Below are 14,421 nucleotides of genomic sequence, written 5' to 3'. Positions count from 1 at the left end.
ATGGCGAGGGCCAGGCTCTCTCATCATGCCTGGCTGCTTTTTTTTTTTTTTTCTTTCTTTTTTTTTTTCTTTCCGCCTTTTTTTTTTTTTTAATTTTTTTTTTTTTTTTTTTTTCTCTCTATCTTCCTCCCCCTCGCCAGCCGATTGGCTGCGGGAAATTTGGTGCCACCTCGGCCTGCCCTCCCCATTGGCTGCCCGCAATCTGCTGTTCGCTCCCCGCGGCGCGCACCCCTGCGCGCACCCTGCGCGCACGGGCCCCGCTCCGCTCCGCGCACGCCGCGGCCAGCCCTGCGCGGGGGGACGAGGCGGGGGGACGTGTGTGTGTGTGTGTGTGTGTGTGTGTGTGTGTGTGTGTGTGTGTGTGTGTGTTCCCACTCTTCCACATCCCCCCCCCCCCGCCCCAAATGGAACAAGGGGTGTCGGGGGGGCGGCGGTGGATCCCCGCGTCCCCTCCGCAGCTGGCGCTGGGGAAAGAAGGGGCTCCGGCATAAAACATCTGCCTTGTATAAGGGGTCTGTGGGGACCTTTATATATATATATATATATATATATATAAAAAAAAATCATACATCTCCGCAAAGAAAAGCGCGCCCATAACTGCGTGTCCAGATAAGCCTGCGTATGTCTATAGGTGTTTTATCTCGATGGGCAAAAACAGCTTGGAAAATGTTGGCTGTAACGTTTTAAAATGAATCCTGGCCCTTTTCCACCAGAAAACACTCCCTTTTGGCAGAGGGCGGAAGGAAAAAGCGGCAGCTCGGTTTGCTATCAGCTGTTTTCCATAACAACCTTCTCACCCGCCAGTAAATGCCAGCAACAGGAAAATCCAAGCTCTATCCCAAGGAGACCTTCGCCATTAAAAGTGAAAAAGGGGGCCCTTACAAAGAAACCTGGGGCAGTTCTCCTAACCCCACCATGTGGCCACTGTGCCAGGCACCCTCAGCTGCTTAGCATCAAGGCTTGAGGTTGCCCTAGTGCCATCACCCCGGCCAGGACCTGTTTGAGCTCTTTCCCCTACTCGTGGTGTGTCCCGTGTTCAATCTCTGCCCCCGGCTGAGACATGAGTCACCCTGGGAGTGGAACAGAGATGTCAAAAGTCATTTTGAAGTGTGCCCGTATCCCCCCACACGTATCTTGTCCAGGCAGCTGCCCCGCAGTGATGGAGCTGACCTCGGGAGGTACAGATGGACAACTGAGAACTTGCAGAGTCCATCCCTGGGCTGATCCTGCTCTGAGAGAGCGGGGCTGATTCAGTGGCATCCGTCAAAAGTGAGCTGCATTGCAATCACTGGGAGGGAAAAGCGACGGCGAAAAATAACAGTAGCCCGGTTGTTCTCTGGATTTAGAGGTGTCCAGCCAAAGGGGGAAACATATATGTCTCTCCTTTTGCATTTCGCTGTGATGGATGAGGAGATCTGAGGGTAGTCTGTGGGTTAGTTTTCCAGTAGGAACTGGAGTCTTGCTCAGTTTCTGAAACACAGTATTAAAGCAGAGAGCCCACGTCAGGAGATGTTCCTAGATGGTGAAAGCTGTCATGAGTCACAGACGGGCTTTAAACTCTCCCTTTTAAGACTCTCCTTTAAACGTTTGGTTAACAACCATAAGGGTTACCAAATGCTGGGGAGAAATGATGTTTTAATTAAAGATTCTACCTGCTTTCTATGTGAGTGGTGGAAGCACTATAAACTGTGCTAAAAACTGCCCTAAGGAAATCTGACTCCTGCTATTTCCAAAAGAAAAACAGAAAGGAAGTAAACACAAAAAGAAGGTGGTACTTGTTGTTTTTAAAAAATAATCTGTAGCTCGTGCCACGTGGGGAAAACAATCTCAATGCCACGAACCGGGGGGAGAACTGGCAATGCTACCAGTGGGTGACAAGGAAGTTTTTAGGGATTCAAGGTCTGCAGTTTTCCAGATACCCAGACCCACCGGAGCCCGTTCCCTTCTCACCAGTTTCTTTCCTCAGACGTGGAGTGCAGCTAAGAGGGAACACACAGGGCAGCTAGACCTTGTCATCCTCTAAAATTAACACTGTGTCTGGCTGCTCCCACACAACAGGAACAAGTTTTCTGAATATTTCCCTGCCAAGTTGTCCTGGGAGGTGACCATCACATTTTTTCTCTTGCACAGAGGGAGAGATGGATCTTGACCGTTGTCAGGGCTGTGCTCACCCGGAAGGTTTCAAGTCTTGTGCGCTCAGGACAGCCCTGAGGAAGACCCTCCACGGCCTGGCCAGCTTCTGCAGCTGGCATTTGGATCACTTTTGGAACAGGTTCGTGCTCCTGAACGTAGCCACGAGGTGCAGGCATTGACATCTTGGTGAGGTGGTGCAGGGTAGTTTGCTTTCCCAATGTTTAGATTGCACCAGCTCCAGCCTTGCCTGTCAAAAGGCTTTTTTTTGGCCCTTTGCCGGCTGGAGGCTTGGCCGCGCCGGGCCAGCCAGGTTCTCTCCCGTGGAGAGCTGCTGGCCAGGGGGATGGCCAGCACCCTGCGCACCCCTGGACCCCATCGCCTGCCCATCTAAATCTCTGCTGCGGGCTCCTGTCTCAGCTCTGCTGCTCAAGCCTTGAGATAAAAGGGGGGATCACTGGGTGGGAAACCAGAAATGTCTAGTATAGACACAAAAATGCAGCTGAAACTGGGATTTTCCTGCTCTGGTATCTCTCCAGACAGGTTTTTCTCTCCTTCCAGGGAGAGCTGCCCAGCTGAGCCTTCAGCAGAAGTACGTTGCTGGTGGAGTCCACCAACACTGCTTAGCAAAGATGCAGCTTCAGCCATCATCCTCAGGAAACTGATTCAGTTCTTCTGCATCTGGTGACTCCTGCCTGAGGTTGTGGGTCTTTCATAAATGAGCTGATGCAATGCCAGGGCCGTGGCACGGGGCAGTGATGAGGAGAGCCATGCCACGGGCAGCACATGGGGCAGTGATGAGGAGAGCCATGCCACGGGCAGCACACGGGGCTTCTTTAGAAATGCATGGTCTAATGTAAGGCTGTTTCCACCTTCTGGAGAAGTTCTCCCCACAGATTCATGACCCAGCTGAGGTACTGTGCTAGTGAAAAGCTCTTGTAGAGTACTTTTTATCAGAGGGTCTCACAGTCCCACAGAAAGCCAACCGCATCCTGGGCTGCATCAAAAGAACCGTGGCCAACAGGTCCAGCTGAGACCCCACCTGGACTACTGTGTCCAGCTTTGGAGTCCTCAGCACAGGAAGGACAGGGATCTGTTGGAATGGGTCCAGCAAAGGGCTATGAAGATGCTCAGAGTGCTGGAGCCCGTCTGCTGTGAGGACAGGCTGAGAGAGTTGGGGTTGTTCAGCCTGGAGAAGAGAAGGCTCCAGGGAGACCTTAGAGCCCCTTCCAGTCCCTAAAGGGGCTACAGAAGAGATGGGGAGGGACTCTCGATCAGGGAGTGGAGCCATAGGATGAGGGCTAATGGTTTTAAACTGGAAGAGGGGAGATCTAGATTAGATCTTAGGAAGAAATTCTTTGCTGTGAGGGTGGTGAGACACTGGAACAGGTTTCCCAGAGAAGCTGTGGCTGCCCCATCCCTGGAGGGGTTCAAGGCCAGGCTGGATGGGGCTTTGAGCAACCTGGTCTAATGGAGGTATCTTTGTCCATGGCAGGGGGTTGGAACTCGATGATCTTTAAGGACACTATCTGTGAGCAGAGCCCATATGAGAAAGAATGGTTGCGTTCCTCTCCTGGGATGCACTAACCAGCCTGAGTTTGCTGCCACGGTGCCAGAATGCAGAAAAAAAGCATCAAGGCTAAGCTAAGGATGTTTCACCAGAACATTTTCCTTCCCACTCTCCCCTCAAAAAAAAAAAAAAAAAAAAAGAACAAGTACTGCTTTTCCATTTAGCAGTAAGTTTTGCAAGGCGATTTCGTCTGGTGTCGACATCTTGGAAATTTGAGCGAATCTCCTCAGTTACCCCCTCCAAAAATGTTGAAAAAGCCACACACACACAGAAAAAAAAGCTGGCTGCAAGGGCTTTGCAAGGTTTGTTTCATGTTGTTTGTTTATCTTCTTTAACAGCATTCCTTGTTTCCCCCTTTTTCTTCTATTTCACAAGTAGAAGTTGTAAAAAAAGGAGACTCAAATAAAGAGGGAATAAAACTGTGGAAAGAGCTGACCCCTACCCCCTTCCCCTCTGCCAAAAATAAAGGTTTGCAAAGATTCTCCTAGGATTATTTTCTGCATCTCTTGCATTGTTTCCCTGAAGAATTATGAAGCAATTCCAGCTTTAGAGCTTTTTCTCGGGACGGGAGAATCATGCCATGGGCTTTTCATCCAAGGAGCGAAGTGCAGGGGTGGGTTTGTGTCATTCCAATTCTTTCTCCTCCTCCCCCTCATAAAGAATCTGCTCTTCAAAGGCATCAAACCCTCTCTGCAGGTTGACTTCTGGGCACAGTGATGCGTTGCAGAGAAATGAGGTGGGGGCAGGAGAAGACCTGCCTCAGGCTACGGGAATTCAGAGTTAATGCTTGGAAGGTGACGGCAGCTGCAGGTCTTCCAGGATTGTCAGTCAAGGGGATGAGATGCCAGCTCGTAGGGTTGTCACCCTTGTTTAACGTTGCTTTCTCCCGTGTGCTTTCTGTTGGAATCTGGTGACCCTGTGTTAATGTTTTCACACGCTCTTCCTCGGCCGGAGGAGAGGTAGCAAAAGGCTTTCCTTTTTGACCTGGAAAGCTAAGACTCTTGTGTAGTCACCTGGCTTCAGGAAATGTGGCTTGAGGAGTCTGATACCATGGCATTTACCAAAAGTGAGATTTATGTTTACAAGAACGGGTATCATCTTGATCGCCTGGTTGCTTTCTACCATGTTTCCCCCCCTCCTTAAAACATGTTGCTCCATGAATTCAGTGGATCCCACAAACTCCTGAAGATCCTCTGCTCCATCCTCACCCTTAAAGCATGGCTAAATTCGGTATGGGTTTCCCTGGGCTCTTCATTTAAGATCTGCTGTTGGGAGCTCCCAGAAGAGCAGCAGTGGCCAAACTCCCATCTGCCTTCCCACAACCTCCTGGGGAAGGGCCAGGGCTTTACAGGTTGTCCAGAGAAGCTGTGGATGCCCCATCCCTGGAGGGGTTCAAGGCCAGGCTGGATGGGGCTTTGAGCAACCTGGTCTGGTGGGAGGTGTCCCTGCCCACGGCAGGGGGTTGGAACTCGATGATCTTTAAGGTCCCTTCCAACCTAAACCATTCTATGATTCTATGAAAGGAGAAGCTGGTGCTCACTTTGCCACCCCACTGCTGCAGAGTGGGAAATGAGGGGTTAGAGGGAGGCGATAAGGCAGCAGAAATCACTGGTGTCTCATTGCCAGGGCCAGAAGGGAAGGCAGATGTAACTGGGGTGACGGACCATGCCTCCAGGCTGTGACCAGGATGGCTAAATTCCCTGCCATCGGTGCAGTAATCTTATCAGCACCAAGAATTAGGCTGATAACGCCCTGGTGACTGGAATAGGGTGCTTATCTCTGCACTTTGCCCCATCCCTTGCTGCCTGAGTCGGTGCCAGACCCCCCCCCCCGCCCATCCTCCCCCCTCCTCCTGTTACCCCAAAGAGGCTTTGCTCCTAGTCCTGGGGCTGCCAGCGGCAAGAACCCAGCCGGCATTGTCTAAACAGGGCCATACAATGGGCAGCATTGTTGACACTGGATTTTTGCCCTCATTAAAGATGACCTCACAGCCCACCCCTTGGCCACTTCAGCCATCCCCTCGGGACTGTGAGGCTGTCTTTTGAACTCGGGTAAATAAATTGGGAGAGGAGGGGGAGAACGGGATGGGGAGCAGAGGAACACAGCAGTCTTTGTGTTGCCACCCTCTCTTCGGCCCTGGTGCTCTCTGGTGTCTTTCTGCCCACATCAGACATGGCAGGCCAGGTGCCAAGGAGCCAGCATGCTGTGAGCACCCTTCTCCACCCTTCCCGGGCTGCCTTCGCCGGGCAGAGACACCCTCTGCAGTTCTGCAGCCTCCCTTCTTCAGGATGCGGTGTGCTCCCATCATCTCAGCTGCCCTTTCTCCTCCTCCAGGTCTTTCCGTGCCTTCCTTCCCACACCTGCAGCCCACATCTCCTGCCCCTTCCCTCCAGGCTGAGACCATCTTCTCAACCATCCCCTGCTGCCAAGCAGGGACCTGGGGAAATGCCACCTCCTAGTGGCAGATCCTCTCACCCAGCTGAGGTGGCGTGGGCACACTGTCTCCTGCTCCATGGTGGATGTCACCCAGGTTTAGGTGCAGCTAAGGCATCTAAGATGCCAGCTGCATCCCAGAGTGGATCTCCACCTGTGTGGGGACAGAGGTGATGCTGCGGGGCTGTAAGTGGGAGCCCTGGGGACGGATTGCTACATAGTGAGCACAGGGGCAAATTCCAGCACTGGGAAATGGATGAGGTACATCCAAGGTCAGTTTGCTGCTCCTCCTGTTGGGCAGAACGTGGTGTCCCATGCCACCGTGTATCCTCTTTGTGTGCCTGCTCTGCATCATTGCTTTCTACCTTCTCTCCTTGCCGCAATAGCAGCCTGGACATTTGGGGGCTGCCCAACACTTAGAATCATAGAATGTGTCGGGTTGGAAGGGACCTTTAAAGGCCATCTAGTCCAACCCACCTGCAGTAAGCAGGGACATCTTTAACTAGATCAGGTTGCTCAGAGCCTCATCAAGCCTGACCTTGAATGTCTCCAGGGATGGGGCCTTCACCACCTCTCTGGGCACTTAGGAGAACAAAAATGGTTTCCCAAAGTTAAAATAACCCGGGGTCTAGAGATCAGAGAGACATCTCCCTTCTGAGCTGCTGACTGAACCCCAGGTATTTCTTCTCCTTCTGGAGAGGTTTCTGATAGACTCCTGTTGGGGGAAGCAAGCATACCCTGGTGGGGAGAAACTGGTGGGGCTGCCCTGAGAAGGCATACCTGCTGCTGGTATGAGAAGCAGGAATGACAAAGGAGAAACTTGCTGGACCCTCATCCCAACCTTCCCTACTCTAGGCTTGGCAGTGGCACACAAAGGAAAAACCTCAAAGGTGGGGCGTGCCTCTCCCTGTCTGCCACCCCCAACTTTGCCTACATCCATACCTCAGCCTCCTTCAAAGTGAAGGCTTTCTTTCCTCTTGTGCAACAGCACTAGAGCAGAGACCTGTCTTTGTATTCCTCCAGAAGCCAGACTTGCTTCTTCCTTTCCCTTTTGGCTTATACCGGTGAAGAGCTGTATCTTGTGAGCAGCATTTTTTTTTGCTCTATAAAATGGGGATGGTACTTGTGTCTTTTGTCCAAGTCCATTCACAACTGAAAATCCTTCAGGATTCCCACCTGAGCAGAGTGTCACCCCACTATGATGTGTGATGGGCTGTGGCAGCATTCAAGGAAAGGACATTCGGAGTCCTGAAGGAGAGAGGTGCTAGAAGCTGCTACGTTTCTCGCCAGGAACATTTTTAGGTCTCCTTGCTGGGAATGAAGCCCTTACCTGCCTGCCTGGTTTTGCTGCCTTTCCAGGTCTTTAAAGAACCTGTCTGCCCTGTCTTCTTTAAAGAATGGAGCTGGAAACACACTCTTCCCTTTCCACAACTGCTTCCTCGCTTAAAGAAAAGGGCTGCAGACCTCTGCATGTTAGTTTTGGTGGGTAAAATGCCCTGTGTCAACCTGGTGTTTGTGTTTGGAGTGTTAACAGGGGGGGAGAGAGATGTCGCAAGTGTGAAAGAAATCCTGGGGAAGTAACACTGATGGGACCCCGCAGCCCAATATCTACTCTTTGCTATTTCTGATTACCTTTTTAAAGTGTCCTCATTTAGTCTCTTAAGTCTAGTGGCAGTGCTAAGACAGAAGTCTCATTCAAAAAGTCAATCTACAAAGTCCACCACCTGCATTCACACACTCATACATTCACACACTCACTCACTCGTTCACTCACACTCACTCATTCACTCACACACTCACTCATTCACTCACACACTCGAACTCACACACACACACTCACACAGCAGGCTTTTGGGGTGTTCTGGAAGGGATGTGTTTTGCTTCATCCGAGCTGTGTTTGAGGGGGTCACGTTTGCAAAGAATTCAGGTATAAACTTCAAGAACAGCCCGTGCTGGCACAGAAATGACTTTCTCCAGCTGATAATGCCAGGTGATTTCATCCCGGAGTCTTTGAGGAAAGAAAGTCAGGCAAGGGCGAGGTAGCAGGATTGTATGGCTTTTGGTACAGAGTTACATGACATTATAACGACTGTTCTTACCCTCCTGATTTTACCTACATGAGGATGGTTGTGGAGGTTTTGGGCAATGGGGCTGAGAGCACCCACTTTCAATCTGAGGGTTGCAGGAACAGCTCTGGGATCCATGCCTGCAGCAGAGCTATTCTTAATTTCCCTGCTGATTTAAGTGATGGAAGGCAGACCAAGCTTCCCACTTCTTCAGACTGTACCAGGCTGGGAAGAGTGGAAAATGTGTTGACACTAGGCTGGGAAGAGCGAAAAATGTGTTGGAGGTCACCCTGCTTAGATTTCCAATAAGATCTTGGCAAGTGGGGTACACGGGCTGAAACAAATAGGATGGAATTCACTCGACGAGTACAAAGTTCTAGTTCGAGGGGAAGAGTCAACTGTCCAAACCTACGCCGGGAGAATAACTTGGTGAGAGACCAGTTCTGCAGATAAAGGTCTGGGGGGCAACGGTGGAACATGTGCTCACAATGTCATGCTACCACGAGCAGAGCAAATGGTAGATGTAGAAATAGCAGCACAGGAGAGACACGTGGAGTAACCATCTGAGTCTCTGAGTCTGCTTGGCACCGGGGACACCTTCGCACTGAGGTTTTTGCCTTTGTTTGTCCATTGAGCCATTCTGCCTTTTTTTTTTTTTTTTTTTTAATAGTCTGTTGGCTCTGCAAAAGGAATTATCTATAAAGATTAGCAACCCTGAAACTCAAAGAACCACCCTGAACAGAAAGAAATAACACACAGGGAGAATCCAGGCAGACTTTACCCTGTCCTGCACCAGCAAAGCTTTGGTTGGATGTGTGACACGGGGCTGAGCAGCTCTGGGGGATGGACACCTGTGAGGATGCCACCTCTCAAACCCCCAGCAAGGGACTGCAATGTCATAGAATCATAGAATGGTTAGAGTTGGAAGGAACCTTAAAGATCATTGAGTTCCAACCCCCCTGCCCTGGGCAGGGACACCTCCACTAGAGCAGGTGGCTCAAAGCCCTATCCAGCCTGGTCTTAAACACTTCTAGGGATAGGGCATCCGCAACTTCCCTGGGCAACCTGTTCCAGTGTCTCACCACCCTCACAGGAAAGAATTTCTTCCTAAGATCTAATCTAAATCTCCCCTCTTCTAATTTAAAACCATTACCCCTTGTCCTGTCACTACAACTCCCGACAAAGAGTCCCTCTCCAGCTCTCCTGTAGGCTCCCTTCAGATACTGGAAGGCTGCTATGGGGTCTCCCCGGAGCCTTCTCTTCTCCAGTCTGAACAACCCCAGCTCCCTCAGCATGTCATCCCCCCGGGGGATGTCCCCACCTGATTGCAGCTTCTGTAATATGCTGAGAGCACCCCACAGTGACCCCAGGGTGCCAGCTAACCTGCCTGAATGCTGGGGTGGAATGGAAAGCCCTGGAACACAGATAACAGCCAGCTGGTGTGCAAACACTCAACGTTGCCAGTGACTGGTGGGTCCCCGACTCCTCTTCTGCCTCCTCTTTCTCAATCAGTCTAGTTTAGCCTTAAAGAGCTGGCCCAGCCAGGTGATTGGCTCACCCGTGAATATCAAGCACATGTAGCATCTAATCCCCAAACCGGTGCCAGCCTCTGGCTTTTCAAATGGCCACCTGAGCCGCTCTCATCTTGTTTTCCTACCTATAAAATGGGACCTACATGGATTATTTGGAATGACAGGGTCGGGAGTGAGTTAGAGGAAAACAAGTGCTGTGCAGCATAGGACTGTGCGGGTTGAGCTGATATAATTGCGCTGTGGACAAATGACCTTCATCTAAACAATGGTTTGGTTAGAAAAAAACGGTGGGCAAAGGCAGGACGGTGGTGAATCATTAGCAGCTCCTGAGGAGTCTGCCCCTCTGCTCTCTAGCCAGGACGTGGCCAGCACCATCCCCCCAAAAACCAATGGAGTGAGCTCAGGACATGCTGGGGTAGGACCAGGGCAGCTCTTTGGTGCCCACAGGGTCCCTTGCCTTGGTTTCCAAAGATGTCAGGACTCCTTGTTCTGCTTTTCCTCCCTGGGGCTTGCGGCAGGATCTCAGGAGGTACCAGGCCCTCTGGTGTAGGGACCCAGCTCTTCCCCTGGTGCTGCTGGATTTATAATGGACATTTCTTTCACCGTTGAGGACAGGGTCTCTCCTCTTCAGCACGTGGGTGCTAATGTGAGTCTCAGCCTGGGATTAAGGGGAAAAACCAGCACCCAAATGTCAGCAGTTGACACCTGAGGGAGAGGGATACACCTGCAGCAAGTGTCAGAGGTGCTCGAGGTTTTGCTCTGGAGGTCCCTGCTCTCACTGTGTCTCATCTCTAAAGTTTGCCCCAGGCAGGACAGGAACAGGCAGGGTGAGTTCCCCCGGCCGGGTATCAGTTACACGACAGTTCACCGGTGCTGAGGATGTAAGTTTGAACTGCTAATCCAGTTTTATCCCCCCCTCAGCCCCACCCCTTGGACTTTCCCTAAATTATCTGCATGGGATATCTGCATTGTCTGCCCCTGCCAGAAGGCCTTGGGAGGTGGGAGCGTTCCCAACGTCTCTCACCCAGCCCCTCGCAACATGCAGTGATTTAACTTTCAGCAGGTGGCTGCTGGTGGGGACCGTGGTACTGGCCTCCATGGCACGTGTCTGCCCCTCACACTGGAGAACATGGATGATTTTTGGGCCCCTTACTACAAGAAGGACATTGAGGTGCTGGACTGTCTCTAGAGAAGGGCAACGGAGCTGGTGAGGGGTCTGGAGAACAAGTCTTGTGAGGAGCGGCTGAGGGAGCTGGGGGTGTTCAGCCTGGAGAAGAGGAGGCTGAGGGGAGACCTTCTCGCTCTCTCCAACTCCCTGAAAGGAGGGTGTAGCCAGGGGGGGTTGGTCTCTTCTCCCAAGGAACAGGTGATGGGACAAGAGGAAACGGCCTCAAGTTTCCCCAGGGGAGGTTTAGATTGGGTATTAGGAAAAATTTTTACACTGAAAGGGTTATTAAGCCTTGGAACGGGCTGCCCAGGGAAGTGGTGGAGTCCCCATCCCTGGAGGTATTTAACAGATGGGTAGATGTGGTGCTTAGAGATATGGTTTAGTGATGGTTTTTGCCAGTGTTGCGTTGATGGTTGGACTTGATGATCTGAAAGGTCCCTTCCAACCCAGGCAATTCTATGATTCTGTGATGTACAGGGAGCAGCAACCTGCCAGCAAAAGCTTTCCCAGGTGGAATAAATTGCACTCCCTTCATCCCAAACACCTGCACTGGTCCTCAGGAAGGATTGAAGAAGAGGACTGGCTGCTTCTCACCTAGTTGGCAGATGCCTCTGTAGCTCTGTCCTGTTAGTGACAGGATGGGCCTTGTTGGGGCTGTAATGGCTCTGCCCGTCTTGCCTTTATTAAAAAGGATGACAGAGCAGACAGCAATGGACTGAGTTTGGCTGAGGACAACGCTAGTCTGGTGTGGGAGGTGAGTGCTGGTGGGACTGGGATTCCCAGAGCTGGTTGGGGGAGCGTAGGAGCCAACTGAGGCTATGCAAGCAGGACGAGCTGCACAAAGGGGACGAGGCAGCGAGGTCCCAGGCAGTTGTCCTGTGCTGCCTGGCCCCGGAGGCCTTGTGGAGCTGCAGCTGAACCCAAGTTAGCGGTGCCAGAGGGTTGCTAAATAAGCTAACAAAGCTGGGGCTGCGGCAGCAGGAGCAGCAGAGGTCACGGTGTGAAGTCATCCTGACACCAGGAAGGCAGCAGCTGGAGAAATGTGCTCAACAGTGGGCACCACGCCCTCAGAGAAGGAGCAAATTTTGGGATGACTGAGAAGGGAGTGAGGAAAATCGGAAGGAATGCGAGGTGTGTGCTCAGCCTGAAGGAGCTGGTTGGTGGTGGCCACAGGAGAAATGAAAGGAGGCAGGGATGGCACTGCAAGGAGACAATCTGCTTCCTCCCTGCATTGAACAGGAGGGAATGGGGCTTATGTTGCAGTAAATGAGATTTGTATCAGGCCTAACTCCGGCTCACAAGCCGTGCTCAGCCTGCTGGGACAGTGGTCCAGCCTGTGCCTCCCCCTGGTGTCCTCTGACCTGACATGGGTAGGGGTCTGGGGAAGGCAGTGGATGAGATGGTATGCTGTCACCCAGAAGTGCCATCTCCCCCCCCCCCAACCCATAACCTGTTTGGGACCAAGGGGACCCTTGAGTAAAAGACAGTAGCCCCGTAGCCACGTCCCCTGGGACAGCAGTGGAGGTTTGCCCTCATACAGGGGCTTTGCCGCGTGTGCATTGTAGGTCTGGGCCACCTACTCCTACGGAAGGACCACCTGAAAAGATGCTTGCGGTGGGAGAATGGTATTACCTGGCTGGGGTGAAGAGCACGGGGCAGCCCCTTGACCCACGGCTCCCGCTGTGGGGCCTCCCGCGGTGATGCCGCGGGGACCGCGGTGCCCGGCGGACGGAGCGCGGCTGCCACCCGGTGGCCGGGGCCCGGCCGGCACCTCCGAGGTACCGGGGCAAAGAGCCCGGGGATGGTGGGAGCCCACCCGCCTTCCCAGCGGGGCCACCGGCTCCCCAGGCGGTCACGGTTGGGGAGCGGGGATGGAAAGGAGCAAGGTCCCGCTGGTGTGACCTGCCCTTGTCCTTCCCATCAAGGTGCCACTTTTCCTGTTCAACGCAGTCCTCTGCTGCCACACAGTTCACAAGCTCATGGAGAATTTTACATTTTGGCTGGTGGTAGGGTGGGGTGGGGAGAAACTCAGAGGGAGATCTGGTCCATTGACTCCCGCAAGATCCTCGGATCAGAATTGCCTGGGTTGGAAAGGGCCTTTCTGGAAGAGAGGCAACAGGAGTTGTGTACTCTTTGATGAAAATTCAATCAAATCTGCCAACTCGTTATCTCTGAGTGTTTTACTGTGATTAATTCCCTCCCGGTGCACTGTGTATAGTAAGGCCTGCCGCCCGCAGCTAAAGTGGGTAAATCTAATGTTGACGCTTAAATACCAGGGACCCTACTTGGTTCATAACTTGTTTACTCTCTAGGATATCTACTCCATCAGACATTTGGGTTTGGTTTTGTTAGGAGAAGAGCACGCCGTGAAACTAAAGAACTGTCTAACTGTGTCATTATTTACACTGACTCCTATTTTCTCTGCTTTACACTATTTTTAGCTTTTTTTTTTTTTTTTTAGATTTGGATTGTTTGAAAAGGATTTTTATTTTGGCTCCGCACAGGCAGCCTGATATTCCTTCACAAGGGCCTTCTACCCGAGTTCACCACTCGTGTATCGGGTGATCACTGCTCTACACCTGGATGGCAAACTCAGCTGTGCCTCATATTTCTCCTGTAAAACGGTTATGAATATAACGATCATGCCAGGAACTCACTTCACAGTGAACATTTGAAGGAACCTACTGCTAATATATATTTTTTTAATTGTTATTTGGACTATTTACCCACAACAAAAATCCCTCCTTTCTTTTATCCTTTGCTATGCAGAAGGTGGCTAGCCTTTTTTTTTTTTTTTATAGCAGATTCAATCACTTACTGTAAAGAAAAATTTTTGGCTCCTGTGAAGAAGCAAAGTAGATTTATTCATACCGTATAAGCACCACAGAGGAAGTTAAAAACAACCAACCAACCAAAACCACACAAAACCTGCAAAGGGGTGTGGGGAAAGGCAAATATATTTTATTAGGCCGGAAGACATCATTGGGGGGAAAAGCTTATTTTTAGAAATGCAAGCCATTTTATTTATTTATTTAGTGAGAATATTTGCAGGAACCTGAAGGAGGGTTTATCCCCTCAGCAGCAGGTCTGCTGTTTCCTAACTACAGCAGTATAATAAAGGGTATTCCTTGAGCTTACAGACTGTCTCTTTCTTTTGTGGGAGCAGCATTACTTAGTGGAGAGTATCTTTATATTTTGTCCTATTTAGTGCTGCTCATCAGTAGAGGCTCCAAGGCTTTTAGCTGGTGGGGATCTCGATGGAAAATTGTAGTGGGGGTGTTTGTGTGTGTGTGTGTACCTCCAGATAACTTGATTATTATTTTTTTAATGTTAAGCATTTTGTTTCAATTAGCCATTTGAATCAGCAATTTAAATGAAGTCAGAGCACTGACAATATTATACAGACAATATACAGTGATTATTTGTTGGCTTTTTTAAATGTAACTCTTCTCCCACAGTTTCCAGTAGATGAAACGTTGTAATTTTAAAAAGTCATTATTCCCTCCTGTCACCCTCTTCTCT

Source organism: Numenius arquata, chromosome 10 (assembly GCF_964106895.1).
Source record: "Numenius arquata chromosome 10, bNumArq3.hap1.1, whole genome shotgun sequence".
Lineage (NCBI taxonomy): Eukaryota > Metazoa > Chordata > Aves > Charadriiformes > Scolopacidae > Numenius > Numenius arquata.
Note: the sequence above shows the minus strand (reverse complement) of the source record.